A 27,058-nucleotide genomic window follows, 5' to 3' on the forward strand; every position below is an offset into this window, starting at 1 on the left:
AGCATGCACACGCATTAACATGTGTGCACAATAAAGAAAAAGAGAGTCTTATAAGACAAAAACCTTGTTCATTTATACATATTTAAATTTTCTTACTCGATGGAATCGTTGTAAGCATTGGCAAGGTTTAGGTTATCCTTTCATTATATGCCTTGTATTCATGTAGCATCTTCAAAAGGATAATTTTTAAAATTGATAAGATATCGTAGGATAGTCTTACCGCCTCGTAATACCTTTTCATCATGTTGGAGAATGGACACGGGCTACAACACCTCTTCTTGGTCCTCAATCTCCGGTGGGTCTTCAATAATTGATTCTTGAGGTGGCTCTCCTTTGTAAGGCTTTAGTAGGCTCACATGGAAAGCATTGTGTATGAGCCAATGGCGGGGCAACTTGAGTTCATAGGTCATCTCATCGATTGGCCTAAGAATCTGGAAGGGGCCATAGTACCTTTTCTTGCTAACTTAGCATAGTACTTTTGGTGTCCCGTAGGATTCTTGCCCGTTGTGTGCCTTAATCAAGCCTTGGGAAACTTGAGTAAGACCCAATCATTTTTCAAAGGTTAGGGCTCTTCTGTGCTTATCAGCAGAGCAGCCTTTTGCCTTTGCTGAGAGATGGATATAGCATCCTTAATCTTTTGGAAAGATTCTTGCAAGTCTTGGCTATATTCATCTGCAGCAAAGATCTTCCCATGTACCTTGAGTAGCAAGGGACTTTTTTATCTTGCCTTTATCACCTTAGAAGGTGATTTTCCTATGGAAGTATGTATAGTGTTATTGTAAGAATACCCACTAAGGGTAAGTACTTCTCCCATTGGGACTTTTAATCTACTTCTGTGACATAAGCTTTTAGTAGATCAAGAATTGTTAGGTTAGCTATTTCACTTTGGCCATCCATTTGGGGATGATAGGCCGAAGAGAAGTTTAGCCTTGTACTTAAATTCTCAAAGAGACCCTTCCAAAAATTACTAGTCATTCTTGCAGGCTGGGGCTGAGTCTGTGGTGTAGGTCGGGGCCTCCTCCGTGGACAACAAGCTTTCGCATGATGGCCCATTTTTCGACAAATGAAGCACTGGTTCGGGAGGCCCGAATACTCCACGCTCTATCTAAACCAACCCCCACTTACCCGAGAAAGGAGGATGACCTTTGGGAGAGTGTGAGTGTCCCTAACCAGAACACGAACTGCGGGAATGTCAGCTGCCTTGGCAGCTATTGAGGCTGCCATGCGAGGTGTCTCTAGGAGAGTCCCAATCACTGAGCCTATCCTGGACAAAAGTGGTAGGTACTCCCTCCGCAAACCAGGAAAGCAGACGGAGAAGGGAATGTCTACCTCCTCTACCAAAACATCTGAAGCAGGGTCAAAACCATGTCTCCACTATCGAAAGTGGGCTCGAGCTGCTCAGATGGTCAAGGGGATCATGGCGATGACCTTGGATGCCATCTCGAAGGTATCAAACTCAATCTGATAGTAGCCTCATCCGAGGATCTGAACGTCCAAGATCTTGCCTACCTCTGTGAGAAGGTGGGCCTGGAGAAGGTCACGTAGCTCTCCCCTACTAGGTCTGGTGCCGAGAATCTTGCAAATGATAGAAGTCACCTAGAAGCGCTCTACCTCTCCGGCTAGGCTCGCTTGCTCTGTCGGTGAAAGAGCAAGTCGAACGGTGGGCTCAATGCGAGGGAGCTTCGGAGGAGTCCCTTTGTGGTGGAGCTTGAGCCTCCATCCGTGTCTGCTTCTGCTGTGAAGAAAAAGCAAAGATTCGTTGATGAGAGGAGGCCAGGGATGCGAGGCGCGGCTGGAGGGATTGGGATGCGAGGCTGGCGGGCTGAGGCAAATGACGGGACGGCACGCGGGTAGGGCAGCGGCGAAGGACGGGTGGGCAGCGGGCAGGGTGACGGGCGGGGCTAGGTAGCGGGCAGCGGATAGGAGTAGGCAGGCTGGACAGCGGGGTGGGACGGGGGGCGTGCTGGAGAACTGCGTGCAGCAGGTGCGAGCGGTAGGGCGTGCGAGTGCAGGGGGCAGCGATGGCGAGAGGGTGGGCGCGGCGTGGCAGCAGCAAACGAGCAGCGATTATACGTCCAACGTAAGTTGTGTCACTTGGTTCTTGTGTTAGTTGGTTTTAAACCTACTTCCATCCTATGCCTATGTAAAAGACCCCTTATGGCATTACTCTCACACACTCTAGTGGGAAGCAACCCTACACTTTGCATGACTACCAATGGGCCACTTACATGCCACCACCTCTCACCAAGGAGTGCCACTTAGTATGCCATGTATTAGGACATGTGACTCAACATGGGGCTTAAGGACTACACTCTCCTAAGTGCTATATAAGCACACAACTCATTGTACAAACCATCTATGCATATCATTGATCTACCTATTTTGTGTTATTTTGTATTTTGATTGCTTGCATTAAATTTTATTAGCACATCAACCTAATCATGACTGTGACCAATTATTATCTGTCTTAATTAGAGCCTTACAAGTGGTATTAGAGAAATTGTGAGGCTCATTGTAATTATTATTAGTATTATTACTTAGTGTAAATATCATATATTCTCCTTTTGCATGTATGCCCGAAACTAAATAGCTCACAAGATAGATGTCATGGTGTGACTACCTCGAACATTCAGTAAGGTTATTTCAAAAGTCTTCTTTTAGAGAAGGACAAGTGGAGGCTTGCATGTCTTCTAACTTTTAGCAATACTCAAATATCAACATTTCTGGAACTCCTCACCTCCGAGTGTTGCACATTTGCCCCCCAAACCACACCTACTATCAATTAAGCACCCTTTGCGGAATCATTAGTTGACGTTGAGATCCTGCACTTGCTTAACAACTACACAAGCTCCCAACTTGCAAAATATACGTGAGCTCTCATCTCTTCCTTCCTCGACCTTAGGTAGCGTTGGCCCGGCCCATCTTGTAAGGCATCTCAACCTATGCCTGCTCGGTGCTACATCAAGCTTGGTGGAAAGACTGCTTCTTATTGGGTTTTTGTGGTTGCTAGCTATCATTTATCTCTACCTGAGATACCCTCATATATAAGTACCGATTGCATTTCATCTTCATATGAAAGCTCCAAGCAGTGTGTGCGCAGAGCATATATGCATTCCAGACTCGCCACCAAGCATACCCCCATTTTTTTTTGCTCACATTCTTGCGGCCACCATCAGCAGGAGCCAGCATTTCCTGTACTCTCAGTTTTCTTGTATTGGCTCTCGGCACACCGACCCACACTTTTCTTTTCGTTGGGCTCGTTATGTCACCGATGATGTGATGCAATCGGTCTTGCAAATCGTTAATGGATTATTGGTTTTTTTAAACGTGTTTTCAATTTGGAATTTCTAGGACCTACCATTCCAAGACCAAAAGAAAAACATTGCCCTCCGCTCGGGGGGTGCACTATGTAATCATGTTAATGTATAACTTGAATTGGAAAGGAGGGGTTTTAAAATACAATTTTTTTTTCGCAATTTAATAGAGATACATTAAAATGAGGGTTTTTCGTATTCAATTTTGAAAAAAAATCCCTAAAATAATGGGTCATTTTATTCATTTAGACTTGTGAAAAGAGGGATGTTTTTAATACCACGTTATGTAGGGGGGTACTGAACGGAGATCCCCCCGAGCCCCTTTGCAAGAGGCTCTTTCTATAGATTAGCCTTACATGTGATGGAGCACATACAAGCACAAGTTTATGTCACAAGTAGGATTCACAACAAGACACCAAGGATGACACATCTCTCATTTTAATATATGTGGGTAACCATGTTTTGGCATCTATTGACACTTTTGTAATAGGTTAAGACACTACCTATATGTCAAGTATATAGTCACACCACCTGTGAACATGAGTACACACCATATGGGCACAAAAATTTCTATGTACATGTGCATTTCACCATTAGCCAAGAAGGGCGCATCCTTGAAATTTTGGACCAATGAAAAAGAGCAACATGACTACATGGAGATCATGACGACTATAAAATGATGAGCAACAATCACATTACACTAAGGATGTATGATAAATCCCTACTACACTACCCTTTACACTTGCATGATGTATCCAATGTGAGCAAAACATGATGTATCAAATTTGAGAAGCATGTTTATGCATCCAAATGTGAACCCATGCACCTACCTAAGGATGCCTTGTATGAACCTTGACCTGTTGAATCCATTGAGAACCAAACATGATGTATCTTAGGCAATCCTAGGATGAAATCAGGTTAAAGGGGGTTATTGTTAGGTTTTTAAACCTACTTTCCTCCTTTGCCCATGTAAACAACCCCTTATGGCATTACTCTCACACACTCTAGTGGGAAGAAACCCTACACTTTGCATGGCTACCAATGGGCCAGCTACATGCCACCATCTCTCACCAAAGAGTGCCACTTCCTATGCCATGTATCAGGACATGTGACTCATGAACATGTGGCTTAAGGACTACACTCTTCTAAGTGCTATATAAGCACACAACTCATTGTACAAACCATCTATGCATATTATCAATATACCTATTTTGTGTTATTTTTTATTTTGATTGCTTACATTAAATTTTATTAGCATATCAACCTAATCATGACTGTGACCAATTATTATTTTCCTTAATTAGAGCCTTACAAGTGGTATTAGAGCTATTGTGAGGCTAACTGTAATTATTATTAGTATTATTACTTAGTGTAAATATCATGTATTCTCCTTTTGCATGTATGCCTGAAACTAAATAGCTCACAAGCAAGATGTCATGGTGTGACTACCTCAAGCATTCAGTAAGGTTATTTCAAAAGTTTTCTTTCGGAGAAGGACAAGTGGAGGCTTGCATGTCGTCTAACTTTTAGCAATACTAAAATATCATCATTTCTAGAACTCCTCGCCTCCGAGTGTTGTGCATTTTTCCCCCAAACCACACCTACTATCAATTAAGCGCCCTTGGCGAAATCATTAGCTGACGTTGAGCTCCTTCACTCGCTTAACAACTACGCAAGCTCCCAACTTGCAAAATATACGTGAGCTCTCATCTCTTCCTTCCTCGACCTTAGTTAGAGTTGGCCTAGCCCATCTTGTACTGCATCTCAACCTATACGTGCTCGGTGCTACATCAAGCTTGGTGGCAAGGCTGCTTCTTATTGGTTTTTTGTGATTCTTAGCTATCATTTATCTCTACCAAAGCTACCCTCATATATGAGTACCGATTGCATTTCATCTTCACATGCAAGCTCCAACTAGCGGTTTGTGTAGAGCATATATGCATTCTAGACTCGCCACCAAGCATACCCCCCCTTTTTTTTGGTCACAGTCTTGTAGCCACCATCAGCAAGAGCCCATATTTGGAGCATTTCCTGCACTCTCAGTTTCTGTATTGGTTGTCGGTGCACCGGCCCACACCTTTATTTTAGTCGGGCTCGTTATGTCATCGATTATTTCATGCCATCGGTCCTACAACTCGTTAATGGATTATTGGTTTTTTTGAAATGTGTTTTGAATTTGGAATTTCTAGGATCTATTCCCACAATCCTTGTGAAGCTCAAGAAGGCACCATTCCCACAAAAAAAAAAAAACATTACATCCTTAGTGTAATGTGAGTTCAAAAGGAAGGGTTTTAAAATATATATTTTTGGCAATTTAATAGAGATACATTAAAATGAGGGTTTTTTATATTCAATTTTGAACAAAAATACTAAAATAAGGGGTCATTTTATTCATCCAGACATATTAAAAGAGGGATTATTTTAATACCCTGTGAAAGCACGTTATATAGGGGGGTACTAAATAGTGAACCCCCCGAGGCCCTCTGCAAGAGGCTCTCTCTATAGATTAGCCTTACATGTGATGGAGCACATACAAGAACATGTTTATCTCACAAGGAGGATTCACAACAATGACACCAAGCATGACGCATCCCTCATTGTAATATATGTGGGTAACCGTGTTTTGGCATCTACTGACACTTTTGTAATAGGTTAAGACACTACCTATATTTCAAGTATACAGTAACACCACCTGTGAACATGAGCACACACCATATGCACACCACATTTTCTATGTACACGTGCTTTGCACCATTAGCCAAGAATGGCGCATCCTTGAAATTTTGGACCAATGAAGAAGAGCGAAGTGACTACATGAAGATCATGACGACTACGACATGATGAGCAACAATCACATTACACTAAGGATGTATGATATATCCCTACTACACTACCCTCTACACTTGCATGATATATCCGAATGTGAGCATAACATGATATATCCAATTTGAGAACCATGTTTATGAATCCAAATGTGAGCCCATGCACCTACCTAAGGACTCCTTGTATGAACCCTGACTTGTTGAATGAATTGAGAACTAGACATGATGTCCCTTAGGCAATCCTAGGATGAAATCAGGTATAAGGGGGCAATTGTTCGGGTTTTAAATGTACTTCCATCCTATGCCTATGTAAACAACCCCTTATGGCGTTAATCTCACACACTCTAGTGGGAAGCAACCCTACACTTTGCATGACTACCAATGTGCCACCTACAGGCACCACCTCTCACCAAAGAGTGCCACCTCCTATGCCATGTATTAGGACATGTGGCTTAAGGACTACACTCTCCTAAGTGCTATAAAGGCACACAACTCATTGTACAAACCATCTATGCATATTATCAATCTATCTATTTTGTGTTATTTTGTATTTCGATAGCTTACATCAATTTTTATTAACACGTCAACCTAATCATGAATGCGATCAATTATTATCTGCCTTAATTAGAGTCTTACAAAAGTTTGTTTCACCACAATGCAGAAAAGGGGGGTTTGTTGAAGAGCAACCCCCCCCTTCCTTTTTTTTTTTGCGTTGTGGCGCATCAACCACTTTATGAAACCTTTTTCGGGGTCATAACTTGAGCTCTACAACTAATTTCAAACACATAAGTTTCCAAATATAAAACAATGTGCTAATATTTCAATATATTGAAAAAGAAAAGGGTTGGAAACTTTGAAACATCATTTTTAGCCCTCAAAATGGCGCACGTAAATTTTGTTTTGCAAAGCTTCTTTTGTGATTGTAACATGTTTGGGGTACTCATTAATGCCCGCCAATTTGTAGTATGCTTGTCTTTAATCTACTATGGAATTGCCGATTCGAGGTAGTTGTTAGATGCACAACTTTCAACGGTGTTGACCTTGGAGGCCACTTCCTTAATCGATGTTGTTAATTGGTTTTAATCAATCAACATGGACAAAATCAAGGTTTTATTTCAAGCTTACAATGAAGAGTAAGTCTTGTCTATTTTATCATTGTTTCGGTATTTTATCTACTATAAATAGTAGCATAATGCCTAATTATTTGCAACTAGTTCACATTGGAGCCTTGTTGGACTGAACATCGAGTGCAAGCATTGATACCTTGCAAAATCTGAGCATGGATTTTCTTGTGAATTTTCAAAGGTAGCTTTCTGTTGACCAATTTTGCAAATTATAAGCAACATGTCATCACCATCTACTATGTCCTATAGGTCTTTTCAGAAACTTATGGCTACTTAGGACAATATCTGGGAAAATATGCTAATTCTTAGTTGCAAGGTGCCCAAACAAGACGACATGTATTGTATTCTTGTGAATGGAGAGTCCTTACAAATGCAAAGCTTCTACATATATTTACTTAAGGTAGGAATTTGTTTGGAAGAAAGGAACCTGGCAAATTATTTCAATGTCCAAGTTGTTGGGGTATTAAGCCCGATGTGGTCGCCCAGGTAAGTGGGCGGGCTGCCAGGTATGTACACATATTCTTTTGTAAAAACCTAATAAGAACTCACTATGCTCTACACATTACAATAGAGCGAGTTCACCATATCGCCGTGCTCTTCTTCTCGCACTCTCTCTTGCGTCGCACTTCCGCTCGTACCTCTTCAGCTGGTATCAGAGCTCAAATCAAGGCTCGGGGCAGCATTGCAGGTAGCTAGAGTCACCTGCTCATATTGGAGTGAGATTCGACAGGCGAAGGCACGGCCCCAAATCCTGTGGGATACCTCGAAGGGCTCGGTGTTCTCAGAATTTCATTCTGAGGTCATCTCGGCCACCGTTCGGCTTCGACAAAGTTCTGCGCAGGCCATTTTCGACTACGTGGTCTCGGCGGTTGAGAAAGAGAGAGAGAGAGAGAGAGAGAGAGAGAGAGAGAGAGAGAGAGAGAGAGAGAGAGAGAGAGAGAGAGAGAGAGAGAGAGAGAGAGAGAGAGAGAGAGAGGACACCCTATGCAGGACACCTCCGCTGTTGTAGGTCGTCGACAGAGAGCAACCCTTGCAGCACAAGTCAATTTCTTTGCAATTTAAAAAAAAATAACAGACGTCCGTGCTCCTGTTTGACTACCGCGTCCGCCTGTCGCCCGACTGGATGAAATCGACAAAACTCGCCGCCTACATATCTGCAAAAAAAATCACCACTTCTCAAGGGTGCAGATCTGACTCTGCAAATTTGGGGTTTCGGCCAACGACTGCAGGTGGTGAGGATATCTGCACTTCCAGAGTGCTGATTTGTGGCTGTCTACACAACGAAGGACGACTCACTGTTCTTGGAGGCGTGTCACATACGACACGGACGCACCTACACACAGACTGTAGGCGACCTCCACTAGTTCATCAGGTAGCTTGTGTTTGCTGCTTGATATTCCATATTTCATCCTGACATTGCAGGTACTTCCACATGGGATGTATTGTTAGAGATGATGTATGTTTGTTGAGGGTTTGCTTGCTGTGAGTCACGCAGCAAACAACCGCTGCAGCGGTTACAACATACAGTGGGAAATTTGTGGATGTATGACTTTGTGGGAAGTCTATATACTGTCAGATTTATTGCAGCCTTTGTTGAGGGTCGAGTGAGGTTTTATTAAGCTGGGGGATTCTCCAATGTTGAGATCCTTTCGGTGATACAGGTCTTGGAGTGATCCCTCGAGCACCCTTAGATAGGCAGCTAGGATGTATTGACTGTGAGTTAGACAGTTGGGATTGCATCTTTGCTTTACTGCCGTTGAGGCATTGTCGCAGTCTATGCTTACAGGACAGTGACAAGACAGTGAGAGACAGTACAGGTGCAGGGCAGGTTTACCCACAGCTTATAGTGTTAGAAAGACAATGGTTTTTTGAGCTATTTTTGGTCTGTTTTTGAGTACACCAGAGCCATTTTACAAAGGAGACTCTGCCAAAATTTATGCAAAATCTGAAGCTTTCTTGGTTCATTTGACAGGTTGATATTGATTCAGAGGTCAGTTTACAGGGGAAACTCTGCCGAATTTTTCCCAAGAAAGTAAACTACTGTGAAGCGTAGTTATGGCTGGATCATAGGACACTGCTCTTTACAATATCAAGAAGCTGGATGAAACCAATTTCCCATTGTGGAAGAAGTAGATTTGGCACGTGTTGGTACAAAAGAAGCAGATAAAACCTATAAAGCTCAAGGGGATAAAACCAGAAGATATGGACGAAGATGAATGGAGCAAAATGGATGAATTGGCACTTTCTACCATTATGCTGACTTTGGCAAAAAGCGTTTACTTCAATGTAGCAGACGAGATGTCGGCTTATAAAGCATGGACAAAGCTGAGTGATCTTTATGAGAAGCAGAGTGTAGCTTCACAGGTATACTGGCTTAAGAAGCTTGTTGACTTGAAGATGAAAGAAGGGACACCTATGTCCAATCATCTGAATGAATTCAACACCATCTACAGTCACTTGTCAGCTCAAGGCGTCAAGTTTGATGAACCTGTTAGAGCTATGTTCCTATTAATCACATTGCCGGAAAGTTGGGACACTTTTCGCACAGCTTTGAGTAATTCTGCACCTCCAGATGGTTTGACCATAGCAGGTGTAGAAGGCAGTCTGCTTACTGAAGAAACCAACACAAAGACAATGGACAAAGGCAAAGGAGCAGCCTTAGTTGTCAGGGGAAGGACCAAAGAAAAGGACAAAGGTGGAAAGAGGAATCAGTCTCGTAGCAAGTCCCGCAGTGCTAAAGGCAAGAGTGACATAGAATGCTACCATTGTGGCAAGAAGGGTCACATGAAAAGAGACTGCAGAGAATGGAAAGCAGAAAAAGGCAAAGAGAAATCTGAAGACCATGGTGAGAAGAACAAGTGCTCAGTGAAGATTCAAGAAATAAATGTGACAAACACTCTTGCAGAGGATGACAGTCTAGTGTCAAGAGACATCTTCTTCTTGAAGAATACAATGGACTCAGCTCTTCTTACAGCATCTGATGGAAATGCACTGAGTGACTGGATTATAGACACAGGGACATCACTTCATGTGTCTCCAAACAAGGAGTGGTTTACCTCTTATGTGACCACTAAAGATCATGTTCGGCTAGGCAATGGGTAGACATGTGAGATCTTAGGTGTTGGAGATGTTCAATTGAAGTTTCAGAATGGCTCTTCTTTCACGCTGAAGAATGTGAGACATGTTCCCGCAATTACAAAGAGATTGATCAACACAGGTTTACTTGATGATGCTGGCTACGTCACCACTTTTGGACAGAACATGTGGAAGATATCCAAGGGTTCTATGACAGTAGCACATGGAGTAAATTCTGGAGGACTTTACATGATTTATGTATCAAATGTCTCTAAAAATGTAATCAATGTAACCGAGCAACCGAACTTTTCTTTGTGGCATAGCCGGTTAGGACATATGTCCAAGAAGGGAATGGAAATCTTGTCTCGTTCTGGTTATTTGCCTGGCTTTTCATTTAATGATTTTAAATTCGGTGAACATTGTTTGTATGGTAAGCAAACACAACAGCCACATAAGCATAGAAGCAGTAGAAGAGATACACAGTTGGCACTTGTTCATAGTGATTTGTGTGGACCTATGCCTAACCTATCTCTAGGGGGAGCTTCTTACTTTATGACATTTATGGATGATTACTCGAGGAAAGTATGGGTTTACTTTCTCAAGCACAAGGATGAAGCGTTTAGTGTTTTCAAAACGTTTGTGACACTTGTGGAGAATGAGAGTGGCAAGAAGCTTAAATGCTTACACACTGACAATGGTGGAGAGTATGTTTGAAAGGCCTTTCAGGACTTTTGTGAGTCAAAAGGTATAAAACGTGAACTTATTGCTCCTTACAATCCTCCTCAAAATGGTGTTGCTGAGAGGATGAATAGGACCATACAAGAGAAGGTCAGAAGTATGTTGTCTAATGCACATATGCCAAATGGGTTTTGGGCTGAAGCTGTATCAACAGCTGTTCATCTTATAAATAGATCTCCTAGCAAGGTTTTGCAGAAGGATTCTGTGGTAGAGATGGTATGGTCAGGCAAGGTGTCCTCATACAAGCATCTCAGAGTCTTTGGTTGTGATGCATATACTCACGTTCCAAAGGAATTTAGGAACAAACTTGAGCCAAAGAGTAGAAAGTGCATCTTTCTAGGCTATGGTAATTCTGGTGAAATGGGGTACAGACTTTGGGATCCCGAATCCAAAAAGGTTATCTGCAACAATGATGTTCACTTTAATGAAGCCAAATATCATTCTAAACCAAAGAGGGTTGAGGAGATTAGAAGAGTTGTCTTCCAAGAAGATGGACCTACACGTGCAAGACAAAATGTCAGGGCTCAAGAGTAGCAAGGACAGGATAGAGTGGAACCACAGGTTGTGGCCAAGCCTTAGCCACCTATTGTGCGAAGATCTGGACGCGTCACACGACCTCCTGATAGGTTTGTTCCATCTATGAACTATGTCATGTTGGCTGATTGCAATGAGCCTTCATGTTACAAGGAAGCAGTGCAAATGAAGGACTCTGGGAATTGGCAATTGGCCATGTAGTCAGAGATGACAAATCTGCATAAAAACCAGACATGGAAGCTAGTTAAATTACCACAAGGCAAAAAGGCTCTACCTTGTAAATGGGTTTACAGGTATAAGATCACGGCTCATGATAGTCAGCCAAAGTACAAAGCAAGGATTGTTGCCAAGGGCTTTAAGCAAGAACAAGGCATTGAATTTGATGAAGTCTTCTCTCCGGTGGTCAAGATGACTACATTGATATGCTTTCTTGCATTGGTTGCCATATTAGATTTGGTGTTGCACCAAATGGATGTCAAGACAGCGTTCTTGCATGGTGGTTTAGATGTGGAAATTTACATGCAGCAGCCAGAAGGGTTTGTTGAGAAAGGCAAGGAAGATTTGGTATGCCAGTTGTTAAAGAATATTTATAGCTTAAAACAATCACCGAGGGCATGGTACCATAAGTTCCACAAGTTTATGCTTTCTCAAGGCTACAAATGTAGTGGGTTCGATCACTGTCTAAATACAAAGAAGGCTAAGGATGGCAATTGGCTGATCCTTATTTTGTATGTGGATGACATGTTGATTGCTGGCAAGCACTTGGAAGAAATTTCAGCTTTGAAGTCAAAGATGGCAAAATCGTTTGACATGAAAGACATGGGTGAGGCAAGTCATATACTTGGTATGCACATTGAGAGAGACAGATCAAAGAAGTTGATTTGGTTATCTCAAACAGAGTATATTGACAAGGTTTTGCAACATTTCAATATGGAGAAGGGAAATGCATTGAGTGTTCCATTGCCACCATATGTGAAACTTAGCAAACAAGATTGTCCTGTGTCTGAGGAAGAACAGGCTGAAATGGATAAGATTCCATATGCGTCTGCAGTGGGTAGTTTGATGTATGCAATAATTGCTACTCGCCCAGACATTGCATTTGCAGTGGGAGTAGTAAGTCGATACATGTCAAACCCAGGCAAGAAACATTGGGAGGCAGTGAAAGGAATATTGAGATACCTAAAAGCTACAAAGAGTATGCGTATATGCTATGGGAGTCAAGAGCTAAGTGTAAAGGGTTTTACAGACTCAGATGATGCAGGTGACCTAGACAACTGAAGGTCTACATTAGGGTATGTCTTTACATTAGCTGGTGGAGCAGTATCATGGCGTTCTAGATTACAAGATTGTGTTACTCAGTCTACTACAGAGGCTGAATATGTTGCAGCATCAGAGGCATGCAAAGAATCAATTTGGCTTAATTGACTAGTAACAGATTTGGGAATTAAAGAAGAGATGCCTATGTTATATTGTGATAGTCAAAGTGCTATACAATTGGCTCGCAATCCAGTTTATCACTCAAAGACAAAGCATGTGGATGTGAAGTATCATTTCATCCGGGAAATGCTCGAGGATAAGCAACTTCAGCTTGTCAAAGTTCACACCACAGAAAATCCTACTGATCTACTTACAAAAGGACTTCCCTCAAAGAGCTTTGCGCATTTTCGCAAGCAGTTAGGTGTAGGGTAGTACATCACTTCTCTACATCTCTTGTATATTAGCTTCTCTCACACTTAAAGTACCACATTGGACTTTAAGTGGGAGGTTGTTGGGGTATAAAGCCCAATGTGGTCGCCCAGGTAAGTGGGCGGGCTGCCTGGTATGTACACATATTCTTTTGTAAAAACCTAATAAGAACTCACTATGCTCTACACATTACAGTAGAGTGAGTTCACCATATCGTCGTGCTCTTCTTCTCTCTCTCTCTCTCTCTCTCTCTCTCTCTCTCTCTCTCTCTCTCTCTCTCTCTCTCTCTCTCTCTCTCTCTCTCTCTCTCTCTCTCTCTCTCTCTCTCTCTCTCTCTCTCGCGTCGTACTTCCGCTCGTACTCGTTCACAAGTCAAGGTATGCAAGATGATGATGACCCAAAGTATGCTAAAGGAGCACCATAGCCTCCATTTCGAGATACGACATGGTGCCTCAAGTAGCAAGCTCCTGTAATTGCCTCTCCTCCTCTCTCTGATCATTCCATCTCTAGATTTTTGGTTATAAGTCATTTTATAGTGGACAAGGAGCCCACTACACAATTTTCTCCTCAACCCCCAACCCATCATCCAACACTAGAACTGTCTATTGAGCATGACCTGGCACCCTCAACCCCTCATGCTATTGAGGTTGCTCATTGACCTGATCACACACCTTCTATCCCTACTAAATCTCAATTTATTCCTTCCCAAAGCGAGCCTTTACATTCTAATCATGATAATTAAGCACGGGAGGGATCTCCCCCACTATTGTAAATGAATGTATTGAATTGGCCAATTTAGTATACAAATGTAAAGACAAGTTGAGTTGGACTCAAAAACATATTTGTGCTCAAACTTTGGTTGCAAGAAAATTTGTTCTTCATTTGCATGTTATATAGTAACTCGCCCACCAATGCATGGAATGCATAGAAAATGCCTATAATGCAATCCATCAGCTGGCAATCTTCTTTGTTCGAGTGATAGATATCTGCAATAGACAAGTTAAAACAATGAACATAAAAATATTTAGTGGAGCTTAGTAAACACACTGTTTGGTTGGTGAGCTTTAGACCCTATTGGCATTGCTCTCAGACATAGCTTTGAATGCATATATGCGTGTTCAATGAGAACCTCTTTGACTATTTTGCTCATTTGTGACAAGCGAAAGTCCTTCACCCTGTGTTTGTAGCTGTTCAAAAATTTATTTCCTGTGCACTTTCTCTTTCTTGTTTGCAAAAGAGAACCTAGCTTCCAATGGTAATGGTGGTCGAAAGACAACGACCATTGTCCAAATCAAAGATGTTGAATATTTCCACAGACTTGATACTTGTGGATGGTCATCAAGATCTTTTGTTCTCCATTAGTGATTCTTTGAAGGTGTTAGGATGCACAAGACAACACAAAGAGGAAGAGTGTTTAGTAGTTTCACTGAGCAAAAAGAGCACATAGTCAAATGTAAGCAGAATAGTAAGTTGAGTGCACGTGGATGGGAACAAGTGGGAATAACATGAAATCTCTCATATCAAAAAAGTATGCACAACTGCATTGAGTGTGAGTTATGCCACATTTGTCCTATATTTAGTGCTGACAATAGAGATTCAAGGAAATTGAAATGCATATTATTAGTAAAATTTTTGACATAACTATTTTTTTAAAAAAAAATGCTAAAATTTGACATTAAAATAAGGAAAAACCGAGCTATCATTACTATAGTCCACCATCCATTGGTCATGCAATATTCTCTCTCTAGCGCTAAAAGGACCAAATTTGAGTCCAAAATGTTAACTGAGCCAACATCAGTCAACAAAAGTTGCTAAAGGCCGAAGCCTTATGAAGCACATCGAAGATGAATACAAAGAAGCAGTGAAGATTGGAGTTAGACATTTTTTACATTTTCCCAAAATGGCCATGTATTGTAGTTTCCCAATTTATTTCAAGCCATTGAAATATTTGTAATGTGTTACGGGCTCAATGAGAGTTCCAAGCTGTAAAGAATAGGTCAGCTAGTGTGCTTAGGTTGCAGATTCAGTGAGATATGGGACCCTAAAGGGATTGGACGCCCGGACAATGCATATTTTTACCCTAGGTATGTAAGACAACGTGTAAATGGAATTAGGGTTCTCAGCTCCACTCTTTAGTGAGAGCTCATGAGGTGTATGGCTATGGAGTCCTTGAGCTTCTCTTTGCTCATGTGACTTGATTAACACTAAGCAAGGCTTAATTCTCTTTCACTATGCCTCTCTCATACTTTTTCTGATTGCTAATGATGCTTTGATTAGCTAGATTGTAACTAATTAGCGATTAATCCCGTTCTAATCTTGTGTGATTTCTCTCTATTCTTTGTGTGTGCATATAGGTTTGATGGAGTGTAGATGCTTTATAGATGTATGTGTGTATGCTTGTGATTAGTGTGTTGCATGATGGGATTAGTGATGTTTGCATATTTAAAATTGTTAGTGTGTGTGATTGGATTAATTTGAGGTGAAGAGAAGTGGATGTAGAAATTTCCAGACATCGTGGCTTAGATCCTCCATAGGCTGAGAAGACCACTTCATAGATTTTACATTCGTGTTGCCATGATTAGCTCACTAGGCGGTGAGTGTTTCCATGCGCTAGCCGGGTAGCTCATCCCTCCAAATTGACAATAACTCTTGGTCATTGGAGCTATGCTACAATGGTACCCCCAACATTTGGTGCCATTGTTGGGGAGCAATGGCTTACGCTAGCGTAATTATGGCATTGGGTAGATTTCCACACTAACTTTCCTTGTGTGTTTATGGTTTTGTGACTTTTTGATGTTTGTGCATGAAGCAATGTGCTCGATTTCCCCCAATTTGATACCATATCTTGCTTTGATATTTGCCTAACTAGAGGCTTGGATTGCATTCTAACAATACCAATTTGTGCTAATCGCTTAATGATTTTTTGATTTTGGAATGCAAGATTAGGGCTTTGGAGCATCGAAAAAATCGGCCTACACATTGTGTAATTGGCGGTTGGATGGTGCCATTGATGTCAAGTCTTGTGCAGTATGCTTAGCCATTATCAATTTGTAATTTGAAACTTTTGATTTAGCACATTTGCATGCCATCGTAATGCCAAAATTTTCATAGAATTGAATGTGAAAATTGATGGTTTTATGTACTAATGTGCATTGTGAATTTTCTTGATTGCATGTTGGATGGTCAATTGCAATTGTGTGCACTAAATTAAAGTATGTGTGCATTCTAATTGATTGTGTGCACTATTTTGTTGTTGTTTGTGCACCAAAAAATCAACGTGTGCATAAAGATATTGCTAATTTGATGATTGATTTGTGTTATGGTCATGCCCAATTAGACACATTAGGAAGAGAATGGGGTGTAGGAGGGCCTATTTATTTGCCATGAGCTTATGGAGGTGATTAACATTTTGACGAATAGGTGTACGCCATGTGTGCAAGAATGGTGGGTGTGTAAGAGACGTGTAAGAGTGGTCAAAGGATGCACTTTTTCCCCCAAAAAGGAGGTGGAAAATTTTATGATTTTCGGCCTTCCATAACTCCTACATATGATCTCCGATTTGAGCGGAGTTCAAAGATTTGCAATGTATGCATCGAGCTCTTTCCATAGGAATGCTACATGATATGGTTTTACCCGCTAGATTTTAAACTCCATTTTGGGAGGGAAATTTGAATTCAAATAAACTAGCCGTTTTGCCTGTTTGAATTCAAAAGCTATCCTTTGATTACTTTCTTAATACTAAAGTTTTGACCTCCTTAAACTGCCAAAGAAAGAGTCCCTCCTAGACCCCATTCTCTTCCTAATGATTTGTGAAACCAATTTACATATTTGACAAGATTAACCCTTGTGTGTGTGCCCTAAAAATTGAATTGCCAATTATGAGTGTGTATGTGTGTGTGCCTAAAAAGTGCTTAATCTGCATGATTAATCTGATGTTTGATTGTAAATTTGAAGTGTGTAATGGTTAATTACAACATTTTTGAGTTCAAAACAGGGATTTACGCAATTAAATTGCGTCAAATTTTGACCTAAAATTGCCGGTTTAATTGCCTTGTTATGTTTTATATTACTAAAATTAATTGGCAACAATTGAATCAATGTGATATTTGAGTTTTAATTTGGTTGCAATAATCCTCTGTGTGGAGAATTTGTTAAAAAAAATTGGGTATTTTTTTGCAAATTTTTGCATTAATTTCTGATTAATTCCAAAAAATTAATATCTTGCAATCTTGATGAGGTGTTTTGTGTGCGTATCATTTTGAACACTTTTTTGTCCTCGTTGGTCGAGTTTTATGTGTTTCGCTATTTTCAGAAACTGGTGTGATGATTTTGTTGTAAATAGCATTTTCAGTAAAAACTGCTATTTATGATGTGTTTGTGCATGTCAAAAGTGATTTTCTAAGATCTGTGGAAAAATTTTGATAATTTTTTGTAAGTTTTTTACGTTCGTGCTGACTTAACTAGTAAGTTTTGGGCTGTTCAGTGTGTAAAAAACGGACTCTAACGGTGGTGAGAATCCTCCCTTGCGGTGATTAAGGGTTAAATAGATTTTATTAAAAAAAAACCCTTTCACAGCCATCTTAGGTGCCGTGAAGATACTCTCTCTCCTCCATTGATTTTTCTCTCTCATCCCCAAACCCACTTCTTGATCCAAGCACATAAGATACTCTCTCTTTCTCTTTCCTCCCACTTGCTTCCTAAGTTCCTCTTCGGAGCTTGTGAGTGTCTATCCTTAGTTAGAGCTCCCAACAGATTGGTTTTTGACCAAAGAAACCTTGGCTAAGGTATAAAAGCCAATTTTCAAGTTTTTGGATAAGAAATACACAGTGTGAGCTAATGACGCTCACTTCTCTCCTTCTCTTGCTTCCTTCTCCCTTGTCGGTTATCACATTGCAGTGTCATCTGTTGCGTTGCAACCACAGGTAAGAGTTCTACGCATTGACGTAAATATATCATGATAAATCGTAGTTTTTGGCGTTGCCGATCTGCGGCCTAATTTCAACATAAGTAGGAATTTAAGCTAGGAAATCACAAAGTGAGGGGGTATTGGGGTATCATTACTAAGCATTTAGATGCATTCGGGGTCAGAAATGACTAGGTCAAAATCTCACTTCTGTTGAAAGTGAGATTTGAGAATATAAGCATGTGCCCTTAGGTCTAGTATACTTGCCCTGGATGTTTCATAGTATTCGGATGTCGTTTGATGCTGTAACAATCATGGTTTGCTTGACGATTAGTGATTATCTTTTTATGACTTAGGTCATTTGAGTGTAGCTTGTGTTAGACTCGAGTTATTTGTTGTTTTCCAAGAGATTGACACCCTCTTGTAGCCTCCATGCACTAGCTAAGTCAGCTTCGTCCCATGGATTGACAATTATGTTCGTGGTTTCTGCTATGTCTGCAATAAGATAAGAGTGAGGTTAAGAAACCCATCCACATTTGGTGCGGTTGCTGGGGATGAATAGACCTAAACTAGGGAAAACAAGAGCGTCTAGTGTAGTTGTCCTTTAACTTCCTCTATGACCACCTAGAGTTAAACTTCCTCTTTAAAATCGCATAGCTTAAGAATGTCGTCTTTTGCTGTGTAGAGGTAGCTTTGGAGTAGATTGTCCTTGCTAAGTACCTTGTAGGATTGTAGGATTAGGTAAGGATTTTGAGAATGATTGATGGACGATGACAAGTCTTAAGATCAAGGCTCAGAAAACCATAAAAAACAAGAAAACAAGTGTTTGTGGACACCTTCCACAACCCAATTGCAGTAGAACCTAGGAGTAGGGTAAGTAGAATCCGAGGTGGATCTCAATCATTTCTCACTCCAAAAGAATCATCTGTGAGTCGTTTATGTGAAGTTGCAGAATTTCAGGTCTACGTCTTGAAACAACATCAAAAGACTATCAACCATTGAAAACGGCTGTAGATTATGCTCATAAAAGTTGTATGATCCAGTGGGTAAGCTTAAGGGTGCATTTGAGGTAATTTTCAAGAGTTTGCAAAAAATCAAATTATTTACATTTTCTTTGAGGATTTAGGACAAATTAAGTTTTGACTTGACTCAGAGGTTTAAAACATGTCACAAAAAGACTGACCAATGAAAAAATTGTAAGAATTGTTCATTTTAGGCCAAAAGTAAATAATTGTGATTATTTACTTTTAGCTCAAAATTGATCATGGTTGATACCAGAGACTCTATACATGATTGCAAACATCTCTTGTGAAGGCTCATAGAGTTTGAATCACAAAATAGACCAAAAAGTTGATAAAAATTCAAATTTGTACTAATTATCAAGAAATTGAGTTTGACTTTATAAATCTTGTTCAAATTTGGTGAAACTTGACTCAGAGGCTGTGTATGCTAAGGTGACAAAAAATATGCTAAAATCTAGCAGAAGTAAGTAATCGTGATTATTTACTTTTGTCCAATTTTCAAACATTTTTTGCCAACCTTCGGGGCGGTCACTTATCAAAAGCTTCCTATATCACGTGCGTGCAAGAGGTTATTAATAATACCTCAATATACATACTATATTTACACTACGTGCCTATTTAAAAAACCCCCACCCCCCTCTGTATGTATACATTTTGATCTTTTAATAATCCTCTCCAGTTAACTCATGTTATAGCATACACATTCTAAAAAGTGACCACCCTGGGGGCCAACCAAGCATACCACAAGTTCTATCATGTTGTATTGAGCACTCACATTAAATTTGGTAAGATTTGGATCTTTAAAGTGGAAATTGTGGCCAGTTTTGTAAAGACAATATGTAGATACAAATTTTTTGACAAACTGAGCAGGGTTTATCCAAACTTGGTGAAACTTTGCTAGGTAGCTAAGCTGAGTTGCTTTACCTGTTTGTATCATCATCTTGGCAAAAAAATGCTAAAAAAATCAACAAGTAAATAATTGCAATTATTTACTTTTTATCTAGATTTGAGATTTTTGCACAACTGAGTATATCACAAGGTCAAGCATATCAAGTAGACTACTCATATCAAATTTGGTGAAATTTGGATCACAAAAGTGAGACTTAAGCCAGATTCTTGAAAACTGAGTCTCCAGACATTAAATAGTTGATAACTTGGACAAATCTTGTTCAAATTCAGTGAAACTTGTCCAAAGACTACAACGAGATGTTCATATGGCAAAACAATTCTAAAAAGTGAGAAAAATTGAGAAAAGTAAATAATCAATTATTTACTTTTGAGCCCTAGAGACAAGATTTTGAACTTTTGAGCTTGTACATTGTTAGAACAACATAGTACAAGGTTACTGGTCAAGTTTGGGTTCCATTGGATCCAGATTAGTGCTAAGTATGGAGCCTGATTTACCCTTGTAATTTTTTGTGGTAAAAGCTGTCATAATAATCAATATCTAATTCTCCTAAATGATTTTCTCATATTAAACTGATCATTTAATGTGGGGAAGTGCCAAAGGAGAAAAAGCTAGAATATTGGTTAAGCTAGCAGACCAGCCACAGTAGGGATCCAAAGGAGGGAAAATAGGGATCCAAAGGGGGGGCCATCTGCAAAAGAGCCATGTGAAACAATGGGCCAAAAAGACCCTAAGGTTCAGCCCATTAAGACTTCCAAAATGCTAAGGTTCCAAAATTCAAAGGTTGTGTCCAAAGGTCAACCCTAGGGAAAATTGGATGCTTAGTGTGTGCCCTAAAAAGTCTTTGCACATCCCTACATGGGAGGGGGCGAGCCCCAAAGCTAGGGGATGAGAGAGAAAGCCACACACACACACACAGGCTCCCTTTACACAAAGGGAATGAGGGACACATGTCAGCTCCCTAGGCCAGATGCCCACAAGGTGTGCCCAATTCCTATTGGAAGACCCTTGAAGTGGACCAATGAGAATTAAGCTAGAGTAAATCTAGTTTAATTAATTTAAAAACATTTAATAAAAGAAACCAATGAGAATTAAGTCTCCTAGAAGACTATTGGGCAGTCTCCCAAGGGGTCCAATGAGCATTCAGGAGCCCCATGGCTTGCCTGATTCCTATTGGCCAGGAGGCAAAGGGGTCCAATGAGAGTTTAGTTTAATTATTTAATTACCTAAAGCTCTCACAAAAGGGGAAAGGGGGACACATGTCAGAAGGCTATCACTTATGCTGCTTAATTCCTATTGGCTTGACCTGGGGAGGTCCAATGAGGCAAAAGCCAGACCTAATTAGCAGCTAGGGCTCGCCCAAGAGAGAGGGGGGGCTGATTTTTGCTTGGCATTGACACACACACACTCACACTTGACCATGTGTGAAGGAAGAATACTCTATCTCCTCCCAAGCTTTAATGGAGAGCTCATCACCTACTCCAAGCTTGTGAGATAGAAGCCTACATCAACACTCTCTTGGCATATGGATGCAAATCCAACCAAGAGCCAAGCTTCAATGCATGCTCATCTTCTCTACCAAGCTAATTACTAAGCTAAGCTATGCTAATATGAGTGATTATGTGAGGAGATGTACATCTTTCTCGTAAGATACTTCTTTTTCTTCTCAATCTACTCTCATACCCTGCTAGCTCTCACCATCTTCGAAGGTGTGTGAGGTCTTGGGTCTGAGAATGGGGATAATTCAAGTTGTGTTTGATTAAGTGTTTTGCTTGGTGTATGAAGTTTCCATCTTCATTGCACTAGCTAGTCTTGAAGGAACACAAAGAATTGTATTGTACAATGTCTCTCTTGATGGGAGAAACCATAATACAAAGCCTTTTGGAGGGGGGACCGGCTCCATGCAAATCCGGTCCTCAACTGTTGTCAATAGCTTAATTGCTCTCTCTTTTGAAAGTATTGTCGATGCTATCTAACTAGGTGTTATGCTTTTTGTTGCTCTCTCCACCCAAGCACTCTTGTAATTCTCATTAGGAATCTATTCTAATGAAATGCCCACTATATTCATGCTAATTTCCGCTACACATAAGATTTAAGGCCATTAAATGTTACATTGGTATCAGAGCTCAAGGTTTCTCTTTTCTTGCTCAAGAAGGGAGGTCCTCAAGCTAGCTACAAATGGTTGGTATTATTAATTGCCTGTGAGTAAGTAGAATAGGGAATTTTCAGCCTTGCAGTGCGCCTGCCTTTGTGCAGTTAACGGGGCATCACCGTCGAGAGCTATGGTCTTAATAGTGGAGTCCTACGGGGCTTGCCTACGGCTTAACCACTATTGAGCTATTAGAAGCTTGACAGGAGCCGGTGCTGTTTTGGTGTCGAAAGACCCTCTCTTCTATTCCTTGAAATTAATGGTATTCGAGCCGCGGGTACAGTAGCTTGAGTGCTTTTTCTAAAGGGGTAAAGAGGAGTAGCAACTAGGGCTTGAAGTGCCAAAGTACACCTAAAAAGTTTACACCTAAAAGTTGTTAGAATGGCTGACAATAGTAAAGAGAGTGAAATTAATGTTGATAACTTTGATTTTGCTCATGAGCAAGCTACTAATGATGCTTCAATGCTTGTTAACTATCTTGTTTCTAGGCTTCAACAAGCCATGGGCAATCCATCTCTCCAAAGTGAAGTGCAACGGCAGCTCCGTGCTCACGGGATTCTCCAAGCTCATCACCATGACGAGAGAACACCTAGGAAGCCTCCTTGTGAGACTACCAAAAGAGGTCTCTCTCCGATTCGGGAAGAAGAAGAGAATCCATATGAAGGGCTCAAGAACTTACTTCTTGATGATGCATCTCCTTCCCAAAGGAGAACTCAAGAGCCTCCACCGAAGGAACGAGAAAGAAGCGAGTCTCCCGCCACCTCGGCGGAGATGGCTCCACGAAGACGGCGGGCTAAACGCTCTCCATCACCACCAAAGCGGAGAAGACCATCACACTCTTCTCCACGCCATAATTCAAAGAGGGATGATAAAAAGCAAGAGAAGAAAAAGGCGAGAAAGAGGACACCCTCTTCTCCATCTTCTTCATCCTCTTCCTCTTATGAAAGCTATCGTGAAGACGACAAAGATCAAGACAAGAAAAAGGCGAGAAAGAGGTCACCCTCTTCTCCACCTTCTTCAAATTATTCATCTTCTGAAGAAAGTGATGATGCAACTTTTGAACCATCAAAAAGAAGAGGCCATAGGAAATCCTATGCCGCATGAAAGAGGTCGTCCAAGCTGAAGAAATTCAAAGAGGGAGGGAAGAGCATCTCTTTCCTTACCTATGATGGCACCTTTGGTGCTACAGACAAAGTTTTGGCCTTTATCCAGCAATTCGATGCGGCGTTTGGAGATGAGGGCTTCACGGAGTCCTCTAAGTTACGCCATGTAGCTATGCACTTTCAAAAGTCCGCCAGACAATGGTGGTCTAGCCTACGAGCCAACGGTGAAGCTCCACGAACATGGAAGGCTTTAAGAGCTTCCATTATGAAACAGTTTTTGGCCACCGATGCCAAAGATAAAGTACTCACCGAATGGAGAAGCTTAAAGCTCTCTCCCAATGAATCCATCCACAAATATGTAGACAAGTTTTGGGACCTACAACTCAAAGCCACTGTCTTCAAAAAGTTGGATTTTGGAGAGCAAAAGCAACAATTTTGTGCGGGCTTAACCGAAGAAATGGCGGAGTATGTCAACTCCCAAAGGCCACGTACCATATCGGCGGTAATACACCATACTATGGTGGCCTCGCGAATCAATTTCCAAACGGGGGGTAAAAGAAATAATAAACCCCCGGAAAACAAGGGTTCCAATGAGCCTAAGGGGAAGGACAATATCCAAAAGTCTCCTAAGGGCACTTCCAACAAAGCTAAAGAGAAGGGAGTTTACAAAGGAAAGAATAAACTCTCTCCTGAAGAGCTTGAACGTTATCGTAAAGATAACTGGTGTTTCAAGTGCGGCGAACAAGGGCATGCATACCGCGCTTGTCCCCAAAAGAACAACCGCCAAGATCCTCCTAGAGCTTCTTTGGTTGAAATCCAAGAGGAGGAGATTCACCAAACTCACCACAAAGGATCTCCTCTATGCCATGCTTGGGGAAAGGTAAGAGAACATGATGCTTTTATTCTCTTTGACCCTGGTTCTACTCACAATTTCATATCTATGGAGTTAGCCACCAAGCTAGGCATACAATCCTACGAGATGGGAGATATCCTACCCGCAGACAGTGCCTTCAAGGGGCAAGAAGCTTCAGTCACTCCCTTAATCGGGAAATTGAGGCTTCATGTCCAAGGATATGTGGACAAAGAGGACTTCTTTATCTCTCCTCTCAAGCATGAGGATGTAATCCTAGGGGCACCATGGTTTGACCGCCTGGCTGCCCATGTTAAATTTCCTGAAAGGAGAATCTCCTTTAAGTTCAGGGAAAAGGACATGTATATAGATGCTAAGGAGATGGGTAACACCATCCCCATTGTACATACACCAACTTTCAACAAGTCAATAAAGAGCTCTATTTCCGTGTACATGATTTTTGTTAAAGATTCTCAAAATGAACCTAATGCTTTAGCAAAAGAAAATAAAAGCAACCAAAAGGAATTAGAGTTATCCAATTTTCTCAAGGGGTTTCAAGATGTCTTTATTGACGACATCCCTTGTGAGCTACCTCCTAAACGAGGTAATGACGACCATGCAATTGAACTTCTTCCAGGAAGTTCACCGCCTAAAAAACCTCCTTATAGAGTTTCTCAAGCTCAACAAGAGGAGATTATGCGGCAAGTGTATGAGTTAGTTGAGAAGGGCATGGTTAGGCCTAGCTCATCTCCATTTTGCTCACCTGTGCTATTAGTGCAAAAGAAAGACGGCACATATCGTATGTGTGTCGACTATAGAGCACTAAATAGGATCACTATCAAGAATAGGTTTCCCGTTCCATGGGTAGAAGACCTATTTGATAAGCTACAAGGATCGACCTACTTCAGTAGGATTGACCTAAAAAGTGGCTATCATCAAATAAGGATAGTTGATCAAGACATTGTAAAGACCGCATTTCGTACTACATTTGGTCTTTACGAATACATTGTCATGCCTTTTGGCTTGACTAATGCACCAGCCACATTTAACCGCTTGATGGAGAAGCTGTTCAGGCCTCATCGAACCTTCACTGGAGTGTTCTTTGATGATATTATCATCTACTCTAATTCATTGGAGGAACACAAGCAACACCTCCAGGTAATATTTCAAGTTTTAAGAGAGAATAAACTTTATGTTAATCGAAAGAAAAGTGAATTTTTCTTGCAAGAGATTCAATATTTAGGTCACATTATCTCTCAAGATGGAATCCAAATGGATCCATCCAAGTTAGAGGTAATAAAAGGATGGCCTAAACCAAGGAATCTTCATGAACTAAGAAGCTTTATAGGAATGTGTGCATACTATAGACGCTTCATAGAAAAGTTCTCACAAATTGCGGGACCATTACATGACCTAACAAAGAAAAATGTTAGGTATACGTGGTCTGCTAAAGAGAACAATGCTTTCGAAAAGCTTATCTCTCAACCTGTGCTTACACTACCGGATCTCTCAAAACCATTTGAGGTCCAATGTGATGCTTGTGGTGATTGCCTTGGAGCTGTTCTGCTCCAAGAAGGGCACGCCATAGGCTATGAGAGTCGAAGGCTCGACCCTGTTGAGCAAGCTCTAGGCATATACGAAAAAGAACTCCTTGCAGTTCTACATGCCTTAGAGTCATGGAAGCACTATTTATTGGGGACTCCTTTCATTCTGCGAACGGATCACCAAAGTCTTAAGTACTTCATGACGCAGACCAAGCTTTCCGACAAACAAATGAGGTGGGCAAATTTCCTTTCGCAATTTCATTTTCATATTGCTCACATTGCTGGCAAGCATAATCAAGTAGCCGATGCACTCTCAAGACGACCGAGAGTAAATGCGGTTTCCATAGCAACTCACAATGATCTATCTTCAATGATAGATGAGTATGCTATTGATCCCGATTTTAGAGATGTGATTTCAGCCCTTGCATTAGGGAAGAAAGAAGAACCATTTACTTTACAAGATGGTTATCTTCTCTATGGCAATAGACTATGCGTTACTAACTCACTACGTGAGAAAGTAATGTATGAATCTCATGCTCCCCCATATGCGGGGCATAGAGGGATTCAGTCTACCCTAAAGGGAATTGAAACATATTTCTATTGGCCTACCATGAAAGTGAACATACACGAGTATGTTTCCAAATGTGTGGTATGTCAAAAGACAAAATTTGATAGAGGGAAGCAACTTGGATTGCTTCAACCCTTGCCAATCCCTAATTCATCGTGGGAGAGCATATCCATGGATTTTATCTTTGGATTGCCTAAGTCTATCCATGGGAATACGGGAATATGGACGATAGTAGACAGGTTCAGTAAACAAGCTCATTTTATACCTGTCAAAAAGACTATCAAAGCCCATCAAATGGCAACCCTCTTCATTTCACAAATTTTCAAGTACCATGGCTTGCCAATGTCCATAGTGTCGGATAGAGATCCTAGAATGACCAGTAATTTCTGGAAGGGCCTCTTTGAGAATTTAGGAACAAGGCTAAACTTCTCTTCGGCCTATCATCCACAAACTGATGGACAAAGTGAAATAGCTAACCTAACCATTCTTGATTTTTTAAAAGCCTATGTAACGGAAGTAGATCAAAGATCCCAATGGGAGAAGTACTTACCCTTAGTAGAGTATGCTTACAATAACACTGTACATACTTCCACAGGAAAAGCACCTTTCGAGGTAATTGAGGGAAGATCAAAAAGTCCCTTGCTACTTAAGGTACATGGGAAGATCTTCGCTGCAGATGAGTATAGCCGAGACCTACAAGAATCTTTCCAAAAGATTAA

The 27,058-nt window shown here is 41.0% G+C and overlaps 1 pseudogene; it reads left to right on the forward strand.

Moving 5' to 3' along the window:
- The first annotated feature begins 1,189 nt into the window (after nucleotides 1–1,189).
- LOC147448311 (uncharacterized) overlaps nucleotides 1,190–27,058 on the forward strand; it is a 147,783-nt pseudogene continuing 121,914 nt past the window's right edge.

The sequence above is a fragment of the Adiantum capillus-veneris genome, chromosome 11, assembly GCF_014529385.1.
Source record: "Adiantum capillus-veneris isolate H3 chromosome 11, ASM1452938v2, whole genome shotgun sequence".
Taxonomy (NCBI): domain Eukaryota; kingdom Viridiplantae; phylum Streptophyta; class Polypodiopsida; order Polypodiales; family Pteridaceae; genus Adiantum; species Adiantum capillus-veneris.